General features: G+C 45.2%; 1 pseudogene; it reads right to left on the bottom strand.

Moving 5' to 3' along the window:
* Window positions 1–26116, bottom strand: part of LOC138248876 (zinc finger protein 850-like) — a 142683-nt pseudogene that overhangs the window by 9546 nt on the left and 107021 nt on the right.

Raw genomic sequence — 26116 nt, 5'->3', positions numbered from 1 at the left:
CATCAGAATAATTCCTGGTTCCATTGGGTCTACCTAGGTCACCTTTAATGAGTGCAACACAGTGCCCATAGCATAAAAATCACATTTATACTCCTATGCAGAGCAACATTTTGCACCCACAGAAAAAATTCCAACAGCAGTACAGATGGTTGTCATCAAGGAGAGGCCACTTGTCCAAGGGAAACACCTTATTGCTACCCTGGTGCCAGCCTTAGAGCCTGTCCCCAAAGCTAGCGTTCCCAACGCTAAAGCATTAAATCCACGTTGGATTCAGTGGGCAACCACCCTGACTGCCACCGATGTTGATTACGTCTTTGATCCAAAACTTCAGACACAAGAATTTCTCCAATATGAACAGGAGTACCCTGCACCTCTGGACATCCTGCCACTTGACAGATATCACATTTACACTGACTGTTCAGCACAACCAGCTGTAGGTACCAAACATCAATATGCAGCTGCTTGCGCAGCCGTGAGTGGAGTGATGAAGGATGGTATGTTCCACTCTCATAATACCTACACGCAGACCCTAGGAGACTGCACAGTTCAGCTGGCTGAACTCAAATCCCTTATTTTAGCGCTAGAACACGCAGAGCCAGGACTACTCACTATGATTGTCTGTGAGTCATATTAATGCGTCAAGTCCTATAATTATTATCTTAATCATTGGAAGTTGAACAGATTTATAGATTCTAAAGGGAACACTATAAAACATACTTTACTGTGGGGGAGGGTGTCTGATCTTAAGGATAAGCTACCTTGTGTCCATGCAGTCCATTCACTGGGCCATCAACGTGTAGGAGTAGACGTTATTGGCAACACTTTGGCTGATGAAGCAGCCAGATCTGCAGTAGCTACGGCTTCTGTGGCTGCAGTGACTCGTTCTCAGACGAGATTGGATAATGAAATTCTGACTGCCGTGAAAGCCTCAACTGAAGGCAAGTCACTCCCAAAAGCATACCCTACAAAATATTCATACCACATCAGTGCACCAATTCCTGGGGTTGGAGATCGGGCAATCTCCAACCAAGACTAGATATTAGATCTCATCAAAGCAGCGCATGAAGTTGTCGCATCTGCTCATTCTGGTATCTCGGCCACAATAACACTCTTACAGAAACGCTTCTGGTGGCCAGGTCTATACAAACAAAGCAATCCATCCTTTGTTGCGACATTTGCCAGCAAATTAAGGGTTCAAACATCAACCCCCTCCACAGACATCCCTCTTAGTGTCCAACAGGCCACTACAATGTGTGTACCTTCAACCAGACGGTGCATACAAATACATCCTAGTCGCTGTAGATTCTTGTTCTAGATTCCTGTGGACGTGGCCACAGAGGTCGGCTGATGCTTGAACTGTTATAAAAGACTTGCTGATCTTTATCTGTACATATGCGGTTTCAGCATTCCACTCGTACCAGGCCCTGCCTTTGCTTCAAAAGCATTCAGGGACACCATGGGGACATTGGGTGTTGAACTCCATTACTCCTCACCATACCATCCCAAGGGAAATTTGGTCATGGAGAGGAGGAATTGTGATCTAAAGCAGTCCTTAACAGCTAGAGTATTAGGTTATGGCTGCAGCTGGCTTTAAACTTATATGGGGTCCAGACAAACTGAATAATCTGTCAAGAGGTTCCTCAGGGGAGGGGGGCACACTCCTTATGAGGTTCTCTCAGGGATACCTATCTATGTCCCAGATCTTGATGGCCCTGGTTTGGTGGCAGCAGATACACCATTTGACATAAATGAACGTCTCACTATCATTCATGAGCTTCAGCAATTCAGTGATGATAACTCATCCGCTAGTGCTGCCACCTTAGGAATAAGGGATTTACCAACAACTTCTACCGTCTGGATTCCTAAAGTTGGGGATCTGGTTTGTGAGAAGATTGCTGTGAAGAAGGAATTCAGCCCATCCCACAGAGTACCCATCCCAGTCCTGGGTTTACAATGTATCAGAACTGTCATCTTACCACCGCTGCCAGGCTCCAGCGCTAACAGGTTTATCTCCATTGCCAATATCAAACCTCACCATGTGGTTGATCCTGCACAGTAGACCCAGAGGTCCCTGGGGTAGTTCCCGGTCCCCTTTTACTACCCAACAGGACATACTGCTTCAAAAAAGAAACAACAATACGTCCGACTACACAAGCATGTACAATGATGCTACAAATGTCTCCGAGCATGAGGAGGGTGGAAAATGAGCTCTTGCGGATTCCTGTTATCACCTCAACTACATCACCTGTCCAAGATGTGGCTGTTTTCTATTCCAACACAAACTGACAACATTGTCTACTATGAGCTTCCACGTAAAGTGGATTCATCCACTGGTAATGCGCCTGCTCCTGCGTTTGCAGAGACTGCTTCTGGTTACTACATCGACACTGATGACTTTTCTTCAACTTCATCCACTCCTGCATTTGAAACTGGTTCAAAGACAAATAAACTGTATCTATAGCTTACAAATAACTATTTAATACACCCATGAAACTATCTATGGTTATTCTTAACATTATTCGCATGTTTTCTATGGATTGGTTTTGTGACTGTTTTCTTCCTGCTTATAAATGGTTATTACCTTCCTGAACACTCCTCTGTTGAGCCTGTGGATTAAGTCTTAACTCCATATCATTCCTCACATAAGGTTCGAAGTGACTTGTCCCTTCTGAACATTTCAGCTGTACCAATTCTTGATGGGATTGTGTGGGATAAAGTTCCATTCGATATATACGGGCCTACTGAGGTCATTTAGATTCCTTATGCCTTTAAAATGTAGATGACTGATGTAATTACACCTGGTGTTTTATCTGAAGACTGGGATGTGCAAACAGTTCTATGTTAAAAGAATTAGAAGAGTACACTGTATTTAAAAGTGATGATGTGTACACCAACACAATGAATTATGGGGAAATGTTCTGCTACAATATCTGGGTACATTACAATCTGCGCCGTGCAACTAGACATAGATCAATATTTAATTATACACAGTGGGAACACTGTTCAACTCCACCTGCGGGGAGCCCCAAAAATTATGCGGATACATTTACTTATTTTTCTGGGCATGACAACAAATGCTGAGCCATATTACCTTAAATTACCACCTTCAAAAATTAGGACAATTTTGCTAACTCAGACAAAGTTCCTTTGTTTCCCGTCTTACAGTTGAAGGTTATGAATACTGGAAGAACACTATTGATGTAAAGAGTGTATGGGGAACACAAGATTTGCAAATACAGGGTAGGGAAGCTTTATTTAGAGCATGCCTTATTCATGTGCAAATTATCTTCTTAAATGACACCATTCAGCAGACTTAATGGCTAGGGTTGCAAAAATGAAATACATAAATGCACCCAGTATCCCCATACCAGCAAAATGTGATAACTGACAATACTTCCTGAATGTCACAGAGGAAGAACTAAATGTAAAAGATTCAGGCTGGTACCTATAATTCTTCACTTTCCAGTCCTGGCGGGTGGTTAGTATGGTCAATAGACAAAAATGTGTGTCAGAAATGTTTTGTGAATTCATTAGGGGGTTTCAAAATAAGCAGGCCAGACCCTTGCTTTGTCTCGGGTCAACACACGGGTATAGTTACAACATACAGTGTGGGTAAACTGTGCCAACAGTGGGTACAGACTAATACGTTAGCCGCAGTTAAGGAACATCTTAACACTCTTTCTGAAGATGTAGACTTGCAGGACTACTTGTTAGGTCCAAGAAAGCCACGCCCTAAAAGATTCATCAATGGCATATACCATGAGATCTGGAAACTTTCTCAGATAGAAGCTGCTGCACGTTTAATGCAGGTAGACAAAGAAAATTTAGAAAAGGCTTTAGCTGTTGTTGACAATGGCATGAACACTCTGTCCAACAGGATTTAGTCCCTTAACAACATAGTGTCGTCTGCGATCGATAGGACTTGTCCCTTTTATACCATAGACAAAGTCAGCTGCGTTCCTTCATGCAGTTAGGTTGGACATTACAGATTCTGAAAAATTTCCATGTTCCATGGAAGTATATTAACAGTAGTGACTTGTTTGCTGCTTTGAATTAAGACAATGGCTAAAAGGGAAGCGAGTTTCACCATGCTTCACATAGAAATTGCCTTTCACAGTTGCAGAAAGTCCATCAACGGTATGGCTCCTACATGGCATTATCAATCCGCCCATTTCCACTTTTCGTTTTTCATAATGCCTGAAACATCTTGCCGTGGGCAGATACGAGCAGCTAAGCGATAGCTGTATTAAAGAGCAGTGGGAGTTACCCTTTGAATATAAATGTTTGAACAGTGTAAGGAAATGCCTCCTTGGCATGGTTACCCCCTGACTTTTTGCCTTTGCTGATGCCAAGTTATGATTTGAAAGTGTACTGAGGCCTGCTAACCAGGCCCCAGCACCAGTGTTCTTTCCCTAACCTGTACCTTTGTTTCCACAATTGGCACACCTTGGCACCCAGGTAAGTCCCTTGTAACTGGTACCCCTGGTACCAAGGGCCCTGATGCCAGGGAAGGTCTCTAAGGGTTGCAGCATGTCTCATGCCACCCTGGGGACCCCTCACTCAGCACAGACACACTGCTTGCGAGCTTCTGTGTGCTGATGGGGAGAAAATGACTAAGTCGACATGGCACTCCCCTCGGGGTGCCATACCAACCCCACACTGCCTATGGCATAGATAAGTCACCCCTCTAGCAGGCCTTACAGCCCTAAGGCAGGGTGCACTATACCATAGGTGAGGGCATAGGTGCATGAGCACTATGCCCCTACAGTGTCTAAGCAAAACCTTAGACATTGTAAGCGCAGGGTAGCCATAAGAGTATATGGTCTGGGAGTCTGTCATACACGAACTCCACAGAACCATAATGGCTACACTGAAAACTGGGAAGTTTGGTATCAAACTTCTCAGCACAATAAATGCACACTGATGCCAGTGTACATTTTATTGTGAATACACCCCAAAGGGCATCTTAGAGATGCCCCCTTAAACCATACCCGACTTCCAGTGTGGGCTGACTAGTTTTAGCAGCCTGCCACACACCAGACATGTTGCTGGCCACATGGGGAGAGTGCTTGTGTCACTCTGTGGCTAGTAACAAGGCATGTACTGGGTGGAGGTGCTTCTCACCTCCCCCTGTAGGCGCTGTAACACCTGGCGGTGAGCCTCAAAGGCTCACCCCCTTTGTTACAGTGACACAGGGCATTCCAGCTAGTGGAGATGCCCGTCCCCTCCGGCCACGGCCCCACTTTTGGCGGCAAGGCCGGAGGAGATAATGAGAAAAACAAGGAGGAGTCACTGGCCAGTCAGGACAACCCCTAAGGTGTCCTGAGCTGAGGTGACTCTGACTGACTTTTAGAAATCCTCCATCTTGCAGATCGAGGATTCCCCCAATAGGATTAGTGATGTGCCCCCCACCCCTCAGGGAGGAGGCACAAAGAGGGTGCAGCCACCCTCCGGGCTAGTAGCCATTGGCTACTAACCCCCCCAACCTAAACACACCCCTAAATTGAGTATTTAGGGCCCCCCAGAACCTAGGAAGATAGATTCCTGCAACCTAAGACGAAGAAGGACTGCTGACCTGAAAGCCCTGCAGAGAAGACGGAGACACCAACTGCTTTGGCCCCAGCTCTACCGGCCTGTCTCCCCACTTCAAGACAAACTGCAACAGCGACGCGTTCCACAGGGTCCAGCGACCTCTGAAGCCTCAGAGGACTACCCTGCATCTAAAAGGAACAAGAACTCCCGAGGACAGCGGCTCTGCTCTAAAGAAGAAACATCTTTGCAACAAAGAAGCAACTTTTAAAGAACACACGTTTCCTGACGGAAGCGTGAGACTTTGCACTCTGCACCCGACACCCCGGCTCGACTTGTGGAGAAACAACACTACGGGGAGGACTCCCCGGTGACTACGACCCTGTGAGTAGCCATAGTTGACCCCCCTGAGACCCCCCAGCGACGCCTGCAGAGGGAATCCAGAGGCTCCCCCTGACCGCGACTGCCTGCTTCAAAGAACCCGACGCCTGGTAAAGACACTGCACCCGCAGCCCCCAGGACCTGAAGGATCCGACCTCCAGTGCAGAAGCGACCCCCAGGTGGCCCTCTCCCTTGCCCAGGTGGTGGCTACCCTCAGGAGCCCCCACCTTGCCCGCCTGCTTCGCTGAAGAGACCCCTGGGTCTCCCATTGAACTCCATTGCAAGTCCGACGCCTGTTTGCACTCTGCACCCGGCCGCCCCCGTGCCGCTGAGGGTGTACTTTTTGTGCTGACTTGTGTCCCCCCGGTGCCCTACAAAACCACCCTGGTCTGCCCTCCGAAGACACGGGTACTTACCTGCTGGCAGACTGGAACCGGGGCACCCCCTTCTCCATTGAAGCCTATGTGTTTTGGGCACCACTTTGACCTCTGCACCTGACTGGCCCTGAGCTGCTGGTGTGGTAACTTTGGGGTTACTCTGAACCCCCAACGGTGGGCTACCTTGGACCCAACTTTGAACCCTGTAGGTGGTTTACTTACCTGCAAAACTAACAAACACTTACCTCCCCCAGGAACTGTTGAAAATTGCAGTGTGTTCAGTTTTAAAATAGCTTATTGCCATTTGTGTGAAAACTGTATATGCTATTTTGCTAATTCAAAGTTCCTAAAGTTCCTAAGTGAAATACCTTTCATTTAAAGTATTGTTTGTCAATCTTGAACCTGTGTTTCTTAAAATAAACTAAGAAAATATATTTTTCTATATAAAAACCTACTGGCCTGGAATTGTCTTTGAGTGTGTGTTCCTTATTTATTGCCTGTGTGTGTACAACAAATGCTTAACACTACCCTCTGATAAGCCTAGTGCTCGACCACACTACCACAAAATAGAGCATTAGAATTATCTCTTTTTGCCACTCTCTTACCTCTAAGGGGAACCCTTGGACTCTGTGCATGCTATTTCTTACTTTGAAATAGTTCATACAGAGCCAACTTCCTACAAACAGCGAAACAGAGGTCTTTCTTAGTGGAAACGAATGTAAGACTACTGTTAGTCATTCAATGACCTGCAAATAGGTGTCCCTTCATGGCCTTTGAAATGTGGGGGTCACAAACTTGGCCTGTTTTCTGAAGGGTACTCCTGTCCCTTTGATTCGACCAGCATCACATGCACTTTGAAATGGAAGTTATGTGGTGCTGAGCGACCAAAGTTGTTGTGGTATGCAACCAGGAATTGCCTACGTAATTTCAGTATCTAAGGTTGTTACGTATATCGGACATGTTTTATTCCCCCACACACGAGAGATAAGAGTAGCAGAAATGTGGCCTCACATTGATACTGCTAATGTAAATTATGACAAGCTGAGCAGACTAAAGGTGCTACTGTTTCAACAATAAGTTGCATTGACATCGTCTAGAGAGACTATGCTCTCCGGATAGCAAGATCATCAGCAGAGATACAATCCCTATTAAATACCAACTTCCCCAAGCACTTTGGAGAGCTGGTATCCAGAATGTTCAACACTTCAAGAACTACAGGGATTGTCCATTTCTTTAAGACTGTCAGGTCTGGATTCGTGGACTCTGATGTGAGGTTCAAGATACAACCCTTCAAGACATGCACTGAGACAGATCACAACAGGGCAGACGGCAACAGGCAGTGAATAAGGGACAAAATAACTTTGAGCCACACACACAAAAAGTGAAAGTAAAAATAGCAGTACTGCAAAACGCATCGGGTGGGAGACACAGTTTTAAGGTTAGGATACAAGGACCCTCAACTGGCAAACAATGCAATGGGACATTCATGAGCATCAGTTGTAATGATAGAATTTTTCTTGGGATCAAAATTCTTGGGACAGGGAGCCAAATATAACTTATCTTTGACCATTTTAAGCTCTTTTACACACACGTCACTCCACACAAAAGTCACACCTTTCATTAAAAGACCTCTCATATTGTAAGTAATTTCAGCAAAATTCTTAACAAATTTATGATAACATTCAACCACACCTAAGAACCTCATGAGCTCCTCTTTCGTGGAAGGAGAAACCATCGCTTGAATGGTACTCACAAGGTCAGATTTAGGGGCAACACCCTCACCAGTTACAGTGTGGCCTAAATAATCAATTGTCTTAGTACCAAACCTGCACTTCTCCAATTTCACAATTAGATTGTGATCACTCACTCTCCTCAACACCTGTCTGACCCTAGCACCATGTTCAGCATGATCCTTCCCATACACAACAATATCATCCTGGTATGCACAACCCCCATCTAACCCTTTAAGTACCCTCCCCATAACTCTCTGAAACACAGAAGAAGCTGAGACCATACCAAAAGGAAGCCTGGTATATCTGAACATATCAAAAGGTGTTATAAAGGCAGTAAGATCCATGAATCTTCATCAAGCGGAATCTGATGATATGCCGAGGCCAGATCAATAGTGCTGAACACTTTTGCATCACCAACCATCATGAGTAATTGAGCAATGTTAGTTGAAGGGGACCTATCCACCACTATGCATCTGTTCAATTGCCTGAGGTCAACACACAACTTAAGTGAACCATTGGACTTCCTAGCCGCAACCACTGGGGCCAACCACTCAGTACTCTCCACCTCCTCAATGATACCTTGAACCTTGAGTTTATTCAACTTACTTAGCATTTCTTCCCTTACATTAACAGGAACATCTCGAACCTTACTGCAAAATGGAATCGAACCTGGAACAATCTTGATGTTATGTCGATAACCCTTTAAGCATCCCAATTCACTTCTGAAAACTTTGGGAAATTCTTGAGATAAAACTTGTTGTAAATCCAAATCAGTACCAAAAGTCTCATGTGACACACACTCCCACTATTAGGATCCAACATTACTCCAAGATCCTTTTGATTTCACCAGCTAATAATACTGTCTCCCCTTTTTGATACATAAATTTTCCGAGAAGCAAAGCGACCTTTGTATTTAATTAAACCAACAAAATATCCATGCAAGTGAATCACCTCACCACCGTAAGCACATGGTCTGGTTTGAGAAGAGTAACACTGCCTTTAAGACAACCACAGAAAAAATCATTAGACACAATTGTGATTTTCACAAAGGAATCAAACAAAACCTGAGTCTTCTTCCCTTCAACAAGAATAGAGTCGAGAGGACCTCTACCCTTACCTACTTGAAGTACAATTTGTCTACAGTCGAAACCATCTGCAGCCAAACCCTCATCATCATCAGTATGAACATCATGAACACTTTGTTTAGTCTTCCTTAGCCTACAAACAGAGGAAAAATGCCCTTGTTTCTTGCAGAAGGTACATACTGCTCTAAGAGCCAGACACTTTTTGTCATTGGCAAAATGTCCTAATTAGTCACACCAAAAACATCTTTTCTCTCTACCTGTAGAAGAAGAACCAGATACCTTCTTCTTAGAAGTAAGTGTTTTTCCTGTTACTATCCGAAACAGCACAAACCGCACTAGAGGAATCCTTCTTAATCACAGCCACACATTTTAGAGTATGCTCAATTCTTTTAGCAACCATCAATACGTCTTTAAGAGAGGGCTCATCCCTAAGCCACAATTCCTCACAAACTTTCTCAATGTTACAGCGTAACATAAAACTGATCTCTTATCCTCTCATCAGTCAAAGAAGCAAATTTGCACGAAGAGGCAAGTCATCTGATATCTGTCACATAGTCCTCAATAGACTCACCCTCCCTTTGCAATCTCTTCCCAAAACAGTATTGTTCTAAGATGGTGCTCACTTTAGGAAGATAGTGAATATCTAATTTGCGTATGCAAATTTCAAACTCATTGAGATCTATTGCTTAACTATCAGGAACATCAGGAAGATAATCAAATATTTCTTGACCTTCCGACCCTAAACAGTGAAGCAATAAGGCGGTTCGACGTTCAGCACTTAGAGACGTTCCGCATACCTTAGCATAATGCTCAAGCACCTTTTTCCCTTTTGCCCATTTGATAGGAAGCTCACCCGGAGAAGAAAGAAAAAACTGAGGTGTTGTGCATTTTGCATTTTGCTACTCCAGCCACACACCGCCCACAAAACTTAGAACATACAAATTACAATTACTACTACTTCACTATTAGGACTGATAAGGAGACAAGAGTTATTTCGCTGTGCACATCAGCCCTGCACGTTGACTAATGTACACATAAGAGTCCAAAAGCTGTGCACATCCGCGATTCACTAAGTATGTGTTCACTGAATGGGAATTATTATGCTGTGCACATCAGTGTTGCATGAGCATCTGATGCTGCGCGATGCACACATATAAAATTAGAAGCTGTGCGCATCAACGATTCACCAAACAAAAGATCAGATGTTGCACACAGACGAAGATGTGCAGGTTTGTGCTGTGTACATCAGCGATGTACACAAAGAAACCTCCAGAAGTTCGAAACTGGCGTTAAAAAATGTAACTTGCTTACAAAACTCCAGTTGATATTGCAGAAGCAGCAAAAAATCAGTTTCGTTCTACAGAGAATAAAAGATCCACGTAAATCCTTGATAACAAAAATAAACAGCAAAGCACGAGATGGCCATCACCACGTTCTGCCAGTTAGTGTATGCGTTGCCTTGTAAACATAGCAACAGCAGCAGGAGATCGATGTAGACTGGAAGAAAGAGATGTCAGCGTCCTCCACCACGGTCCAATAATCTTGCTATGTAAACATAGCAACAGTCCCAGAGAATCGATGTCTACAGGAGCGTCCACACTTCATAAAGGAGACGTCTGTGCTCTTGTGTATCCTCGCAAACTCTTGAAATAATAACAGGAGAGTTAATGAGTGTAAACAGTTATAACACGCTCTTGTAACAGCGAACTGTAAAGAGTGTTGGTTTCTGAATCGCTTTTCCATTCACTTTCCCTATGTTTCCTATAAAGGATTCTGAATTCTCTGGTTCTCTCATTATAGAAGCTGATTACCCTTTTGGGGTCAAGTCTATGTAGTCTTCCTTCTTTCTTAGTAGAAATAGGAGGATAGAAGCTGGAAAGTGTAAAGTATTGACCTAAGTGGAAGGGAGTAACTACTTCAGGAAGGAAGGCAGTCCTGGTCCGTATTACCAGTTTGTTAGGAAAGAAGGCAGTAAAGGGTGGTTTTACACTCAGTGCTTATAGTTGACATGCCTTGCTGTTGTGATGGGAATCAAAAAGATTGTTTTGAAGGATAACAGCCTCAAGGGACAACTGAGAAAGGGTTCAATGGTAGAACACATTAAGAAAGAAAGAACAAAACATAGGTCCTATTGAGGCACAATAAAAGGAGAAGGGGGCATAACTATTTCTAAAACCCTTTAGAAATCGTAAAACAATTGGGGAATTAAACAGTGATGGTTGATCTGGTAAGTGTAGGAAAGCCGTTAAGGCAGACAAGTAACTGTTCAAACTGAACAGCCCTCTGGGCTAAGTTGAGGGCAAAAGAGAGAATTTCAGATAAATTGACTTTAATGGGATCTATGGCTCTATCAGCACACTATTTTACAAATCTAGACCATCTGCCAGAGTCCACAGATTTGGAGGACGTGCATCTAGAAGATAGATAGATGTCCACCACATCAGGTGATAGAGAAAGAATTCAGGTTGTCACGCTCAATCTCCAGGCATGCAGGCGGAGGCTCTGGAAGCTGAGGTGTAGCACCTTCCCCTGTGACTGCAACAGAAGGTCTACCCTGTGAGAGAGACAAAACAAGTAGGACAGAGATAGAGAAACACAAGGTCAACAACCACATCCTTCTCGGTCAGTCCAGGGCGATTAGAATTACTTGGGCCTGGTCTAAACTGAATCTTCCTCAACACTCGAGGAAATAAGGGTATAGGAGGATATGCAAACAAAAGTGGAGCAGTCCACTTAAGGTGAAACGTGTCCCTCAAGGCTCCCTGCATTGGATAATAGAGGGCACAGAGTTTCAGGCAGTGAGAGTTCTCGAGTGCAAATAGATCCCCAAGAGGAGTGCCCCTTAACTGAGAGAAGTCCTGGATCACCTCTGGGTGAAGATGCCACTGATGGTCTGCAGATGACATCGGCTGAAACTGTCTGCTCGTACATTGAGAGCTCTGGCCAGGAGATTTCCTACTACACAATTCTGGTAATCCTGAGCCCAGGAGCAGAGTCACAGACGTTGTGCAGAGAAGAAACAACTCAACTTCTCCCTGTTTTTTGGTGTACCACATAGCTTTTGCGTTGTCCATCAAGATTTGGACCAAAAGACCGCAAAGGCGAGGAAGGAAAGCCTTGAGCGCTAGACGTATTGCCTGTAATTCCAACTGACTGATTTGTAAGCTGTGTTCTTCTGCTGACCAGAGCCCCCTGATCTCCAATTCCTCCAGATGAGTTCCCTCACCCTAGGGTAGAGGCACCCATGATAACTGTGGCCACCAGAGGTGGGGGGTAAAATGGTTTTCCTTGATTACTAGTTGTCGTTTATGATCCATCAATGCAAATCTGATGCTGTGTCCCTTGAGATCTTTATGCATGCAGATCTCCAACATGTTGGAACCACTGCCTGCGGAGATACCACTGAAAGGCTCATGTGTCAGCATGCATGCGTGACCAAGAGAATGCAGAAGACTACAAGACCTGACAGTCGCAAGACCACCAGAACTTGAACGATCGCTCCATTACGAAACATAGGAATTATAGCCTAAACGTCTTGAATCCTCCGAGGTGGAGGGAAGGCTTGATTCAATGTGGTATCCAATACTGTTCCTATAAATAGTATGCACTCAGAGGGCACCAGGTGAGACTTGACTTTGCTGACTCAAAAGCGGAGTTCATACAAAATTTGAGTCATTTCTCGTCAGTGGTAAATCAGCAAATACGAAGTCTTGGCTTTGATTAGCCAGTTGGCCAGTGGGTATAGAAATTCCCGTACTTCTGAGGGAGCTGCTACCACTTGCATCACCTTTGTGAAGACTCATGGTTCGGAAGTGAGGACATGTGGTAGGACTTTGAACTGATAATGTTCTGATCCTATAGTGAAGCGGGGATACCTCCTGTGTGATCTCAGGATAGGGGAGTACAAACAGGCATCCTGCAGATTGAAAAAACCCTTCTAGTCTTCTGCATTCAGCACTAGCAGAATCTGACCCAGGGACAGAATTTTTAACTTTGACTTTTTGAGGAACCAGTTCACAATTCCGAGATCTAGGATTGGTCGTAACCTAATGTCCTTTTTTGGGACCAGAAAATATCTGGCATAGCATCTCTGTCCCTTTTCCTGCTCTGGAACCAATGCCACTGCACCCTTAAGTAAAAGGTAATGGAGTTCCTCTTGGAGAATTTGCATGTGTTTGAGCAGTTGAGTGTCTCATTGTGGCAGTATGGGATAGGGCTTTTGTTGGTATTTTCCCTCATTTCTCCAAAGCCGGTATTTTCCTAGATTTCTCCGTAGCCGCTTCGTCCCGCGGCCCCACCCCCCTCCCTCCACGTATTCCTGCCTTCCCGCCCTTGCTCCTCTACTGGCCCTTCCCCCGCCCTGCCATTGGTTACCGCCACCCTCCTCCCAGCTGACACACCCTCCCACATCCCCTCGTATGCCGGCCGCAGCGCAGACACACCGCTTGCGCGCCCCTACTGCCAGACCCCCTGGCCAACACGCCCGCACTACCTCTCAACAGTACACCGCTGACAAACTCCACGCCCTAAACCCAGGTCGTTCCTCCACCTGCTGCCAGGTCACACCAACGCGCACCAGAGGGCCGCTTTCTTGCAGTGCCTGCAACGTCATCTGCAAGCCAACCCCCAAACACCACACCAAAACAGACTGCCACCTTAAATGCATCCTGCTGAACACCCGCTCCGTCCACAAACACGCAATTGAACTATGGGACCTACCGACCACTCACTCGCCAGACATCGCATTCCTCACCGAAACATGGATGAACCCTGCCTCGGAACCAGACATAGCAATAGCTATACCGGATAACTACAAAATCACCAGAAGAGACCGCAACAACAAACCAGGAGGAGGAATCGCCATGGTCCATAAAAACACCATAAGAATCTCCACGAACTCCGACGACATCATCAAGTCCGCCGAGCACCTCAACTACACAATCTACGTAAACGGCAATAACACACTCAGAGGAACACTGGTCTACAGACCCCCCAGCCCGAGACCACAGTTCTATGACAATATCACCGACACCATCAGCTCCTAAGCCCTCGCCTCAACAGACTACATCCTCCTATGCGACCTGAACTTCCACCTGGAAAATAACAACAATACTAACACCACCAACCTCATTGCCAACCTCGGCCTCAAGCAACTTGTCTCCTCACCGACCCACTCCACAGGCCACACTCTCGATCCGATCTTCACAACCAGCAAACACGTGGCCTTCAGCCACACCACCGAACTCTACTGGACAGACCACTGATGCATCCACTTTTCCTACCAAAAACAAGTCACTCACCACTCCCGCACACAGCCGCCCCGACGCAACTGGAGCAGAATATCCTCGGACCAACTGATCTCCACCCTCACCAAGACCCACCCCCCATAGGCACCTCAGACCCCAACACAGCCGCCACCAACCTGCACCACAGGTTAGAAGACTGCGCCAACACCCTCGCACTGCTCAAAAAACACCCTAACACCCTGCACAGAATCAAGGCCAGATGGTTCACCCCAGATTTACAGGAATCCAAACGCCGGTGCCACAGAAAGGAAAAAAACTGTCGCCGTGACCCCACCACCTTCAATCGCTGCACCTTCAAGGAGGCCCTACGCAGACATCACCAATTGATACACACCGCCAAAAGGACCCACTTCAAAAACCGCATCGACACCAACGCCCACAACACCAAAGAACTCTTCAGCATCATCCAAGATCTAACCACCCCGAAGGCATGCTCCAACGAACCCCCGCCATCACAGGAGCTCTGCAACTCACTCGCATCCCACTTCTGTCGAATGATAGAAGAAATCCACAACAGCTTAAACTCCAAATCCTACCAGCTAACTACGAACACCTCTCAACCCCACGCTCCAAGAAACACCCACCTCCTCCATACCTGGACCCCGGTCAACACAGAAGACACTGCGAACACCATGGCCACCATCCACTCTAGATCTCCATCGGACCCCTGTCCACACCACATCTACAACAAAGCCGACACCATCATCGCCCCCATCTCTGCCACACCATCAACAGCTCCTTTGAATCAGCCACCTTCCCAGAGAGATGCGAAGCACGCACAAATCAACGCCCTGCTAAAGAAACCTAAGGCAGGCCCTGATGATCCCAAGAACTACCGACCGATCTCCCTCCTTCCCTACCCAGCCAAGGTCATCGAAAAAATCTTGAATAATCAACTATCCCAGTTCCTGGAAGACAACAAGGCACTTGACGCCTCCCAATCCGGATTCCGCAAAAACCACAGCACTGAGACCGCACTCATTGCTGCAACAGATGGCATCAGGACCATGCTAGACAAAGGAGAAACAGCAGCACTCATTCTCCTGGACCTCTCCGCAGCTTTCGACACAGTATGCCATCCCACTCTCCACACACGCCTCCAAAACGCTGGAATCCACGACAAAGCCCTAGACTGGATCTTGTCATTTCTCATGGACAGGACCCAAAGAGTTCGCCTCCAGCCGTTCCTATCAGAAGGCTCCAATATCACCTGTGGCGTCCCTCAAGGATCTTCACTCAGCCCCACACTTTTCAACGTTTACATAGCCCCCCCTCACCGACATCGCACAAACACATCACATCAACATAGTCTCCTACGCCAACGACACTCAGCTCATCATCTCCCTCATGAATGATCCCACCACTGCAAAGGACAACCTCCACAATGGACTCCACGCCATAGCCAGCTGGATGGAAGCTAGCCACCTAAGGCTAAACACAGATAAGAAAGAATTACTCATCTTCGGCACCAACCCCTCAGCCTGCACGCACGCAACCTGGGTGTCATCTTGGATTCCACACTCAGCATGACTCAACAGATCAATGCCATCTCCTCTTCCTGCTACTACACCCTCCGCCTGCTCTGCAGAATCTTCAAGTGGATTCCCATCGAAACCAGGAAGACCGTCACCCACGCCTTGGTCAGTAGTCGATTGGATTACGGAAATGCCCTATATGCAGGAATAACAAACAAACTCCAGACAAAACTGCAAAGAATCCAGAACGCATCCGCACGCCTCATTCTGGACATTCCACGCTGCGACCACATCTCCCCCCATCTCAGATACCTACATTGGCTACCAGTATCGAAGAGGATCACTTTCAAAATCCTCATCCACGCACAAAAGGCCCTCCACAACACAGGTCCGACCTACCTCAACAACAGACTCACCTTTCACACCCCGACTCGCAACCTTCGCTCCGCGAACCACGCCCTCGCCTACGTTCCTCGCATCCGCCGCACAACCACCGGAGGAAGATCATTCTCCTACCTCACAGCAAAGACCTGGAACTCCCTACCACTCCACCTCCACCTGACCGATGACCTTCTAACTTTCAGGAAACACCTTAAGACCTGGCTTTTCGACCAGTAGCCTCCCCCCCCCATGCCTTGAGACCTTCCGGTTGAGTAGTGCGCTTTATAAATCCCTGATTGATTGATGGACTTCCATTTTTGGAGAAAGAGGGATACCCGTCCTCCAACTGTTTGATAATGATCTGATATCACAGAACTAAGGTTGCTTCCCTGTAGTAGCTAGGGAAGTGGAGGAGGAAGGGGAGAGAAATAGCACACTTTGGTCCTCAACCACATCCCACTTGTTGCAGGTCAAGCGGATTGGACTATTGTAGGTTGTACTGCTAGCTGCTCTGAAAGGAAAAGGCCTGGCTAAAGCCTCTACATTTTGTGTACTGTCTGTAGTCTGTTAACTGAGACTGAAGACCTAATGATCTAGTTGTTGCATTGCTATCCTTAAATCATTCAAGAGAAGAGTTGCCATTTTCTCAAAAAAGTTGGGAGTCATCAAATGGAAGGTCCATTAGTGTGGTTGGATGCCCTACAAGAAGCCCAAATTCAGGAGCCAAACACTGCGATAAAGGGATACTGTTGAACCCATAACCCTGCCTACTGAATCAGCCATTTCCAGGGCAGACTGCATAAGGTGTTTGGCCACTGTTTGTCCATTTGCAACTAACTCTTAGAAGTGTCCCCTAAGATCTTCTGAAAGGTTGGGGGTGACCTCTTGGGCAGGATCCAGTGCAGCATATCCATATCTGTCTAGCAAGCAAGTAGGAGTGAGGGATTTTAGTGCCATGGTATCTGCTGAGAATAATTTCTTTGCCAGATGCTTTATCTTTTTAGATTCTCTATCCGCTGAGGTTGAGGGAAATGATTCTGGGGTCGTTTTGGATGAACATGAGGCCTAAACAATCTCATTTTCTTGAGAAGGATGAGCTAATAGAATTCTGAGCTCTCCAGGTGCTGGTTTGTAATTTTTTGCAACAGATCAAAAGACCGCACTAAAGGTAGCTGTTAGTACAGAATGGTAAGAGTCAAGTTCTGAAGGAAGAATACCTGAGGGAGATACTAGCTTCCATTCCAGAGATGTATCCAAGTCAATTGCATCTTTCAGGCCCTGGTAAGTGGGGTCTAGGGCTGTTTGGTCATACTCATCATTGTCCCAATCATCCGGATCATCTTGAGGATCAAAGTAACCCATTGCAAATCTTTCTTCTTCTACGAGCCTTTGCACCTCTCTTCTTGACCTATGAGGCCCCATACGCAGCGTTTCTGAATGAGGTTTTGAGGTAGGCAAAGAGAAAAATTGAAGTGGAGGAGACATTGGAGTAGCTAATGTCATCAGAGGCTGCGAAGTCGGTGGAGTGTTCTGAGGTGCAGATTGTGTCAACTGCGGCACCTATGATACATCAGGTTCCTTGGCTGATGGCTCTGTACTGCGTGACAAAAGAGGAAGGGATGTCATTCACTGCGACAATCTGAGCTGGAAGATGATTTGCCCAAGATCCTTGTAGCAAAGGGTAGAAAGGAGAGAACAGAGTTGACTGAAACAGCCTTGGCATTCCTCCTATGTTACAGGATAGAGGACCCATGGGGCCAAGCGACAAGCCAGTGGGGATCATTTCTCTATTAAGTACACAGAACATGGCGTTCAGAAGGTTTGAAGAGTCAAACTCTGGATCCTGAAATTTGGGTACTATGCGTCTAACTGGTGCCCTGGAGACAGCACCGAAGGTGAAACTGGATGCAAAGCTGACATTGATTCCTTCAGTGCAGCTGGCGCCGGGCCGACTGGAGTCAGCGCTGATATGTCTATCTTCCAGAGGGCATTCAACATCCGACTATTGACGAGGTAAAGTCACCAGCCTAGGGGAAGGTGACCTGTTTTTTGAGGTTCTTGGTCTCGATCAAGGCCTCCTCTTCTTTTTTTGTTTTATCCGAGATGATATTCAGGATAGAGGAGATGGTGATCTTGATCTCGGACATGACTTCCTTCAACATTGCTTTTTTTCTGAACTCTGCTCATGAACATTTTGGCTTTTCTTTCTTTCAGAGCCCTGGGATGCATCTTCTGTCAGAATTCACATCTGTTGACATCATGGTCCAAACCCAGACACAAGAGGCAGATTTTGTGAGGGTCAGGAATTGCCATTTGCCCTTCACAGTCTCTGCATGGTTTGAATTGTAATTGTTTCAGTGGGGACATTTCGACAACAAATGCACCCAAAAGAATAATAAGAATGAGCAGTTGTGAAATGAACGATTCTCTTTTTTCAGCAATGTGTTGATGGAAGAGATGTCAGCACATAGGCCTTCAAATCAGTGGAATGGCCCTCTATAGCTCCAGTGACATCATGCAGGTGCTGGGTATGGAGATGACTTGTAACTGGTGCCCCCTGCAAGCATGGTAGTGCTATTGGACAAAAGGTCCTGGATTCAAATTTGCGCCTGGGATAGTCAAAAGCTGAAGAATCTGTAGGCAAAAGTATCCATCAGAAGCAGGTTTCTCAATAGTATCTAGGATTTCCTGTGAAGATGGTTTTTCTACAGCCGGCTTCCCTGTTGGAAGCAGACCCCAGCTGTTCTGTGGAGGATAGCTTTTACAGTCCATGGTTCTGTGATATGCATAAGCTAATTCAATAGCCTCGGTAGTAGATACGTTTGGGTGTTGTTTTATCCAATGTCTAGTGGTGCTGGGTAGAGCTTCCAAATATTGTTCTAGTAATATCTTTTGTATTATTTCCTTTTTAGTGGACTCCTCAGGTTTTAACCATCTTAAACCCAGATCTTGAACTCAGAAAAATAAAGCTCTGGCATTATCTTGGATAACCCATTTCTCCCGACTGAAACTTTACCCTGTAGTGTTCACTATCATATCCTAATCTTTTAAGTATAGCCTTTTTGATCTCGTCATAGAGAGTAGTCCCACCTAGGTTGGCTGCCTGATACTCGTTTTGCAGTTTGCCTGTCAATAGGGGGGGTAACATGCTGACCCCAACGTTCTTTGGGCCACGTAGCAGAGGGCAACCCTCTCAAAGTTAGTAAAGAAAGAGTTAGGGTCTTCCCCTGGCACATATTTCTGTAAGGCTGAGCTAGGAACATTCGGGTGTCCCTTGGAACTGGCAATCGTCTCCGACAAATTTTGTATGGCTGTTTCATGAACTAACTGATTGCTAGCGGTTATGGTTGCCTGGCTTTTTAATGCCGCCTGCAACTGTTCCCGGTCCTTTTCAGCATTCTTCACTTGTTCTTCGAAAATTAACTGTAAATGTCTGTCCTTCAGCTAGCTGGCACATCATATCCGTTAGCCTGATATCGGTATCCATTTTCTAGTAGGTAATGACATAATATAGACAACGGCCAATTTAAATATCCCACTTCTGACACCAGTGTAGGAGGCCGGTATAGTAAAGATGGGTATCATGGACCGTAATTGGGATTTTTAAAGCATATTTGTTTTATTTCTTTTGAGTGTTTATAGAGATATGATTATTTCAATCTGCTAAAGTTCTTTCTCCCTTCTTTTCTTTTCCTAGGTTGTGTCTTCGGTCCTCTGTAGCGCCTTGGGTTGGAACTGGCAGGACTCGGGTCAAACTCCTGACCGATGTGCCTCGGAAGGAAGAAATGGAAACCAGGTATCAGGTAGGTGATTTTTATAGGAAGTACAGGGTATGGTTCACTAGGGAGGGAGGGAGGGAGTGAGTGGAGGACGTGAAGAAGGGATAGTTTCAGGTGCATCACAAGTGCTTTCCTTTTCCCAGCTGACCCACCGTCTTTATGAAGCTATTCCCCCACGTTGTTCCCTTACCTTCCCTTTGTGTCCTCTAACCCAATAGGAGTTATTTTTCTAAAATATGATCGTACCTTGTGTAGTCACGTTCCTCCTGGAACATGGCGGGGTCTTCTCAAGTTGGGCTTCTCTCCGGGTGGTTCCCAGTCCGTGTCTGCCTCTGTTGTTGCGTCTTTTTCTGTGCTCGGTTTTCCACTCTGCTCCCTTCTGTCGTCACTCCTCTCTGTGTCTTCTTCCGCTACTCAAATCAATTAAAAAAAAAAAATATTCGGATCTTTCATAGATATCCATAAAAGGGCATATGTACAAAGTTAATTAAGAAGTTAAAAAGATAAAAAAGAAACATCAATAAATAGCACTCGGATATATGTACATAAGATGATCATTACAATAATTGGAACCTCTAAAATTCTGCATAACGATCAAATAGTCATTTGGTCATCTAAAATATTATTTGCCAAACTTTACATCAAAAAATAGCAAATGGGATATATGTACATAAGATGATCAGTAAAATAATTAGAACCGCTTAAAATTTGCATACCTGATCGGATAGTCATTTGGTCATCTAAAATATTATTTGCCGAGCTGTGCAAATTTATAGCAAAGTGCTTAACAGTTAGAATCAAGATATTTCCTTTCTTTTATCGCTGCAGAAATAAAATGATAAATAACCATACATATCAAATCAGACTGGAGTAACTGCAGATGAAAAATAACTTCCTTACACCTCCTGATAGTAGTAATTTAAGAAATGGCATTTAAAGACCTTCTGCTCTTTGTACAGCTTACAGTATAAAAACATATGCATTTGTGATTGTTCTGTACGCATTTCACATGGGCAGGTATTAGGTCCCTATTGCGGTACACCTTAGAGGGATAAGCCACTAAGAAATGGGCCAGGCCCAGGTGAAACCTTGTCAGGAAAAATCTATGGTGCAGCTGGACAGTTAAAAGATAGGGTTCTATTTTGTATGTGGTACTTAAGGGAAGATAAGCTATCACCATGTCTTTCCCCAAATCATGCCTCCCTCTATCCGTAGCCAATTTCTCTTGAAATTCATTTTTTACTACTGGGATGTCCTGCTTGACTACGGCCCCAGGGTTAAAGAATAAGTCTGATCTGTTAGGGCTGCTCAGGGACTCTTTAATGTACATAATCCAGGGACATCTCTGTACTCTATCCAGCCTCATGCAGTCCATAAGCAGTGTCTGAGTAAGAGCTGCTTCCGGCCTAGTCCAAGCAGACATCCAGAGGGCTAACGGGGCTAACTTAATCAAGTCCTCCAGAAAAGGGAAACCTAATTCTGCATGTGGAATTGTAGTGGGAACACTCTTCGAGAGTGAGAGTAAACTTCTCAGAAATTTGTTTTCTCTTATTTGCAGAGATGATGCGCCCGTATAGCCCCATACCCCAGCTCCCTAACTGACAATCGAAGTAGGCCTTGCCTTAAAGATGGTGGTGATGGGCTTTAGTGATGCGCAGCCTAGTTTGATAATGAATTTGCGTAAAGCTGCCACTCCTTCATTGTATTGTGTGACCCTAATTTCTCTATGGTGTTTCCAGATAGACCCATTATCCAAGGGAATCCCCAAATATGTGAAGGTATTCACACCGCTCAGTTGGATGCCTTCAATATAAAACTGAGAGGCTCTAATTCTTGGGCGGCCACAGATCATAGGATATGATTTTGTTTTGTCTGTGGACAATCCAAAGGCTGTCATGAAATCCACAAATCTGTTTAAAAGTTTTTGAAGGCCCCTTCCAGTTCATGCCATCAGGACACAATCATCGGCATACATTAATACTGGTTGTAGTCTGTCGGCAATCTTAGGGGATTCGCCTTTTCATCAATCAGAGCTTTCTCTAGACCATTTATATAGAACGTGAAGAGGAAGGGTGCAAGAACACAACACTGTCGTACCCCTTTCATAACCTTAAAGGGGCTGGTGCATTGCCCCTCTTTCCCAAATCTGACCTTAGCTTCCACATCATTGTGAAGTTGGGCCAACAGGGACACTATTTTTGGATTAGCACCTTTATAGGTTAGCATTGCCCATTATTTGCTTCTGTCCACTTTATCAAAAGCTGCCGTTAGATCCATAAATGCAAAATAAAGACACCCCCACATACTTTTCTCTGATCAGGTGGAGGTTCAAACACTGGTCGACTGTCCCCATTGCCTTCCTGAAACCAAACTGAGACTTGGAAATGATGTTATTGTCAAGAGCTGAGGCTTCCAAATGATCCAGGAAGATTCTCCCAAAAATCTTTGTGGTGGAGTCAATCAGAGAAACTGGACGATAACAAAGATTACTACCGTCTCCCTTCATAAAAATCGGGACACTAATGGCACTGGACCATGAAGGCGGAAGGACAGAGGTTGACGTAACTCTGAAAACGCTTACCAAAATCAGTGCCCAAAGATCAATGTTATACTTAAGGACATCAGCTGGGACCCCATCCGGCCCTGGGCCCTTATCTGGCAATGAACACTTAATAGCTAGTATGACATCATTCAGGTGAATATCCAGTTCCTCAACGCCACACATGGCAGGGGCATTTACGACAGCCATTTCGCAGTCATCCAATTGACCTTCATACAGCTTTGTAAAATGACTGACCCCTCTCTGCTCTGGGATGTGTACCTCAACACCTTCATTGGTATCAGAGCTAAAAAAAAAAACAAAAAACAAAAAAAAAAAAAAAAAGGGGGTATTGACAACTTTTCAGAATTGTGCCCCGTCATTAATAGCTGAGGCAATTGTCAATTTATCCCATGCTTCTTCTCTTATCACTTTCTTCCTAGCTGAAACTGCCTTCTTGTACAGAGCCCTGCATTTCGTGACCTCTGATATGTTCCTCTGAGTGGATTTGAATGCCCGTATGAGATTTGAATGGACGTAAGTGGTTGATTTATCAAACCATTTGATTTTGGGAGATTGAGTAAGTAGAGTTAAATGTGCCCTAACTGCCATGCGATGTCTGCGAAAGCTCCCAGGACCTGGGACGGGGGTAGCTCAGTGTTTAGGCAGGATTCAAAGGTGTCCAAGTTTTTGCCCACAACCCTACTTAAGAGAGTTTATCTGCCCGCTTTTTGCCATTTACATAGCACACCTTTATTCCTATGGTATTCCACAGGGCCTCCCATTTTCTGCAGACTTCTCTTTTTGGAATCACATTGGAATGCTAGGACCAGCGGATAATGATCGCTGAGGCCACTTGGCACAACCTTAAGAACACCCAGTTTGTCCCGCTAGGACCCTGATATCATTACACGATCAATTACAGACCTGCCCCCCCACCCAATGAAAGTAATATCGGGGAGAGTAAAGGTCGGTGAGATGCCACTTGCCAAGACTAAATCATAAGTCCTCATAAGATTATTTCGCTTGTCCACACAGGGATTGTGGGTAAAGTGGAAAGAGCTGCAATCATCTTCATAATTTAATCCACAGAGCCTATCGTCCCCTGTGGAACAAAGGGAGACATTGAAATCCCCACCCCATATAATTATGAAATCCTTATCCGAACAACAAAGCATTTCCCAAATGACCTTCTCTAGGGCGTGTATAATCTCAACGTTCGATCTCACAAAATTATTATGGTAAAAAATTGACCAGGAGCGTTAACGGGCTGCCCTTCATGGACAGCAACACTAGTTGATAGTAAGGGTAGTCAGTTCTACATTTAGTTACCTTAGCGCCTGAGGTGATATTGATCAGCGTCATCAGCCCCCCACTGCTGCGCCCAACAGATCTTCGCGTAGCCAGGGTTGTGACGGACTGAAACCCATTGATATAAATCGCTCTATTGGCCCATGTTTCTTGGAGGCTAACCACCTGCTTGTTTTCTACCCAATACCTGCTACGTTCCAAAAAAGTGTCTGCCAGTGCTGTGTGGAAGATCTTTCAGCCTCCGCATGCTGCGAAACGGAATTTTCCGCCCGTGGAGGAGAGTTTGAATCCCTTTGGGCCTCACAGTCTGGGTGGTAGAGAAGACTTGCGCTCTATTACAAGCAGTGTCATTCAGCAGCTGGGGTCTTTCCTGAAGCCATGTCAAGGCATCTACTGGTGTTTCAAGGAGGAATCTTTTGGCCTGGAATATAACCTCCACTTTCGAGAGGTACAGAAATTTATATTTGATTCTTAGGGCCTCAATTTTTGCTTAATGTGGTCGTAGGTTTTTTGTTGTTTCTGACCCATGGGGGTATAACTCAGGAGTACCATTACTCGAGGCGAGTCAACAAGTGTCTCCCCTTTTACTCAAGTCTTATTAAAGAGTAAGCTCTCCGTCCTGTGAGTTGGGAAATCACGCTATCATTGGCCTCCGATCACCCGATGTACCCTTTCTATAAAAAAGCAAGAGGAAAAATGTTCAGGCTCAGTCATGAAGAGCCAGGTTTTCAAGAAATCCACTGGTTCCAATCCCTCCACCCACTCCAGAAATCCAACAAATCTGATATGATTTTGATCTTTATCGCTGGGAGAATTCAGTCTGTCAATGTGGGAGCCTGTTTACCTCCTCTTCTAATCCTGGGTTACTTGTGTTCTTGTTCAGAGGGGACCTGGGATGGCAGTTTGGGCTGGACTGGCCCCACTGGAGGAGCGTCAAGACTGATATGTATATGGCTGGGTCCAAACTCAGGTAGCATAGTGGTAGAAAAACAAAGGAGTGCGATGCAGTCAGGGAAACTGCCACAGTCTGAGATTAATTCAAGCATTCCATCCTACACCTTGCTTTTGTTGACATTTTATGCAATACAGAAATACAATAGCTTGTTCAGCTAATGAATTATGTATACAGGACATCAGCAGGCAGCATTCAAAAGTTAGAAAAGAAAGGCCCATCCTGAACATAGCTCCCTTCAAGAGAACAAAAACAATACATTTTGTTCTGGGAACGCGTGCACAGTTCAGGTGTAAATTTCAATGATTTTCTGCAAATGGAAAAGCACACAAACACACTTGCACCTGGAAAGGCTAGCTCACATAAAAAATACTTACACATTTCTTCTGTAAATATGAATAGCTGTCAATGCGGGCTGGCTGCAGCCTGGTGATGTCAACTATAGCCGATCTAAAGTAGGCATGATTTCCTTTTATTAGAAACGCTCTCGCAACAGTGACACCATTCATGCTGGGGTTGAAACAGGGTATGCAGCTACAGAAAATACTTAGGACTTCTCAGTTGGCAAGTACGTGGCACCTTTTTCTGGATTGTGTAGAGATACAAAAGTGTATTGATGTTGGCTTATGACATGATATGGGCTGTGGTCTCTTCTAAATACAAAAGCTGGGTAACATACTACTGGAGCTTGGTTTACTGTAGGTTTTCTGGCAACTACAAACTTTCTGATCTATGTAGATCATACACATCAACCATAGGAGGGAGGTGTAGAATAACTGTGCGATAAAAGTATGAATACATCCTAACTGGAATGTTTCCTCTCCAAAGACAAGATTAGTAAATGAATAAATGAATGAATGAACCAAAGCTTATAAAGTGCAGCAGCTCCACCAAACCGGAGCTACCTGGCGCTGTGCTGATATGGGAGAGCAGACTCCTAATTCCCATAATCGAAAAGAATCACTGAATAACGTAGGTCTAATTACATTCCTCTAAAAAGGAGAGTCTTTAAATGAGCCTTAAAGGCTACCCTGATTGAGGGCTTTGGATTCTCAACTGAGGAGCACAGAATTTGGTTCAGGGGGGGCTCACAAAATCTCAAGTAACCTTGAGTAACTGCTTCAATGAGAAGTTGCATCAACATCTTGTAGACCTAGGTTCAATTTATCCCCAAGAATTGGGAAAGAAGGCGGACCACTGGGTCAAAACAAGGGTGTACAAGACTTCCACGGGGGTGACCAAAAGAAAGGGGTCACAAAGCCTCCCCA

This window comes from Pleurodeles waltl, chromosome 8, assembly GCF_031143425.1.
Source record: "Pleurodeles waltl isolate 20211129_DDA chromosome 8, aPleWal1.hap1.20221129, whole genome shotgun sequence".
In the NCBI taxonomy this organism is placed as follows: domain Eukaryota; kingdom Metazoa; phylum Chordata; class Amphibia; order Caudata; family Salamandridae; genus Pleurodeles; species Pleurodeles waltl.
Note: the sequence above shows the minus strand (reverse complement) of the source record. Positions and strands in the feature narration are given on the sequence as shown.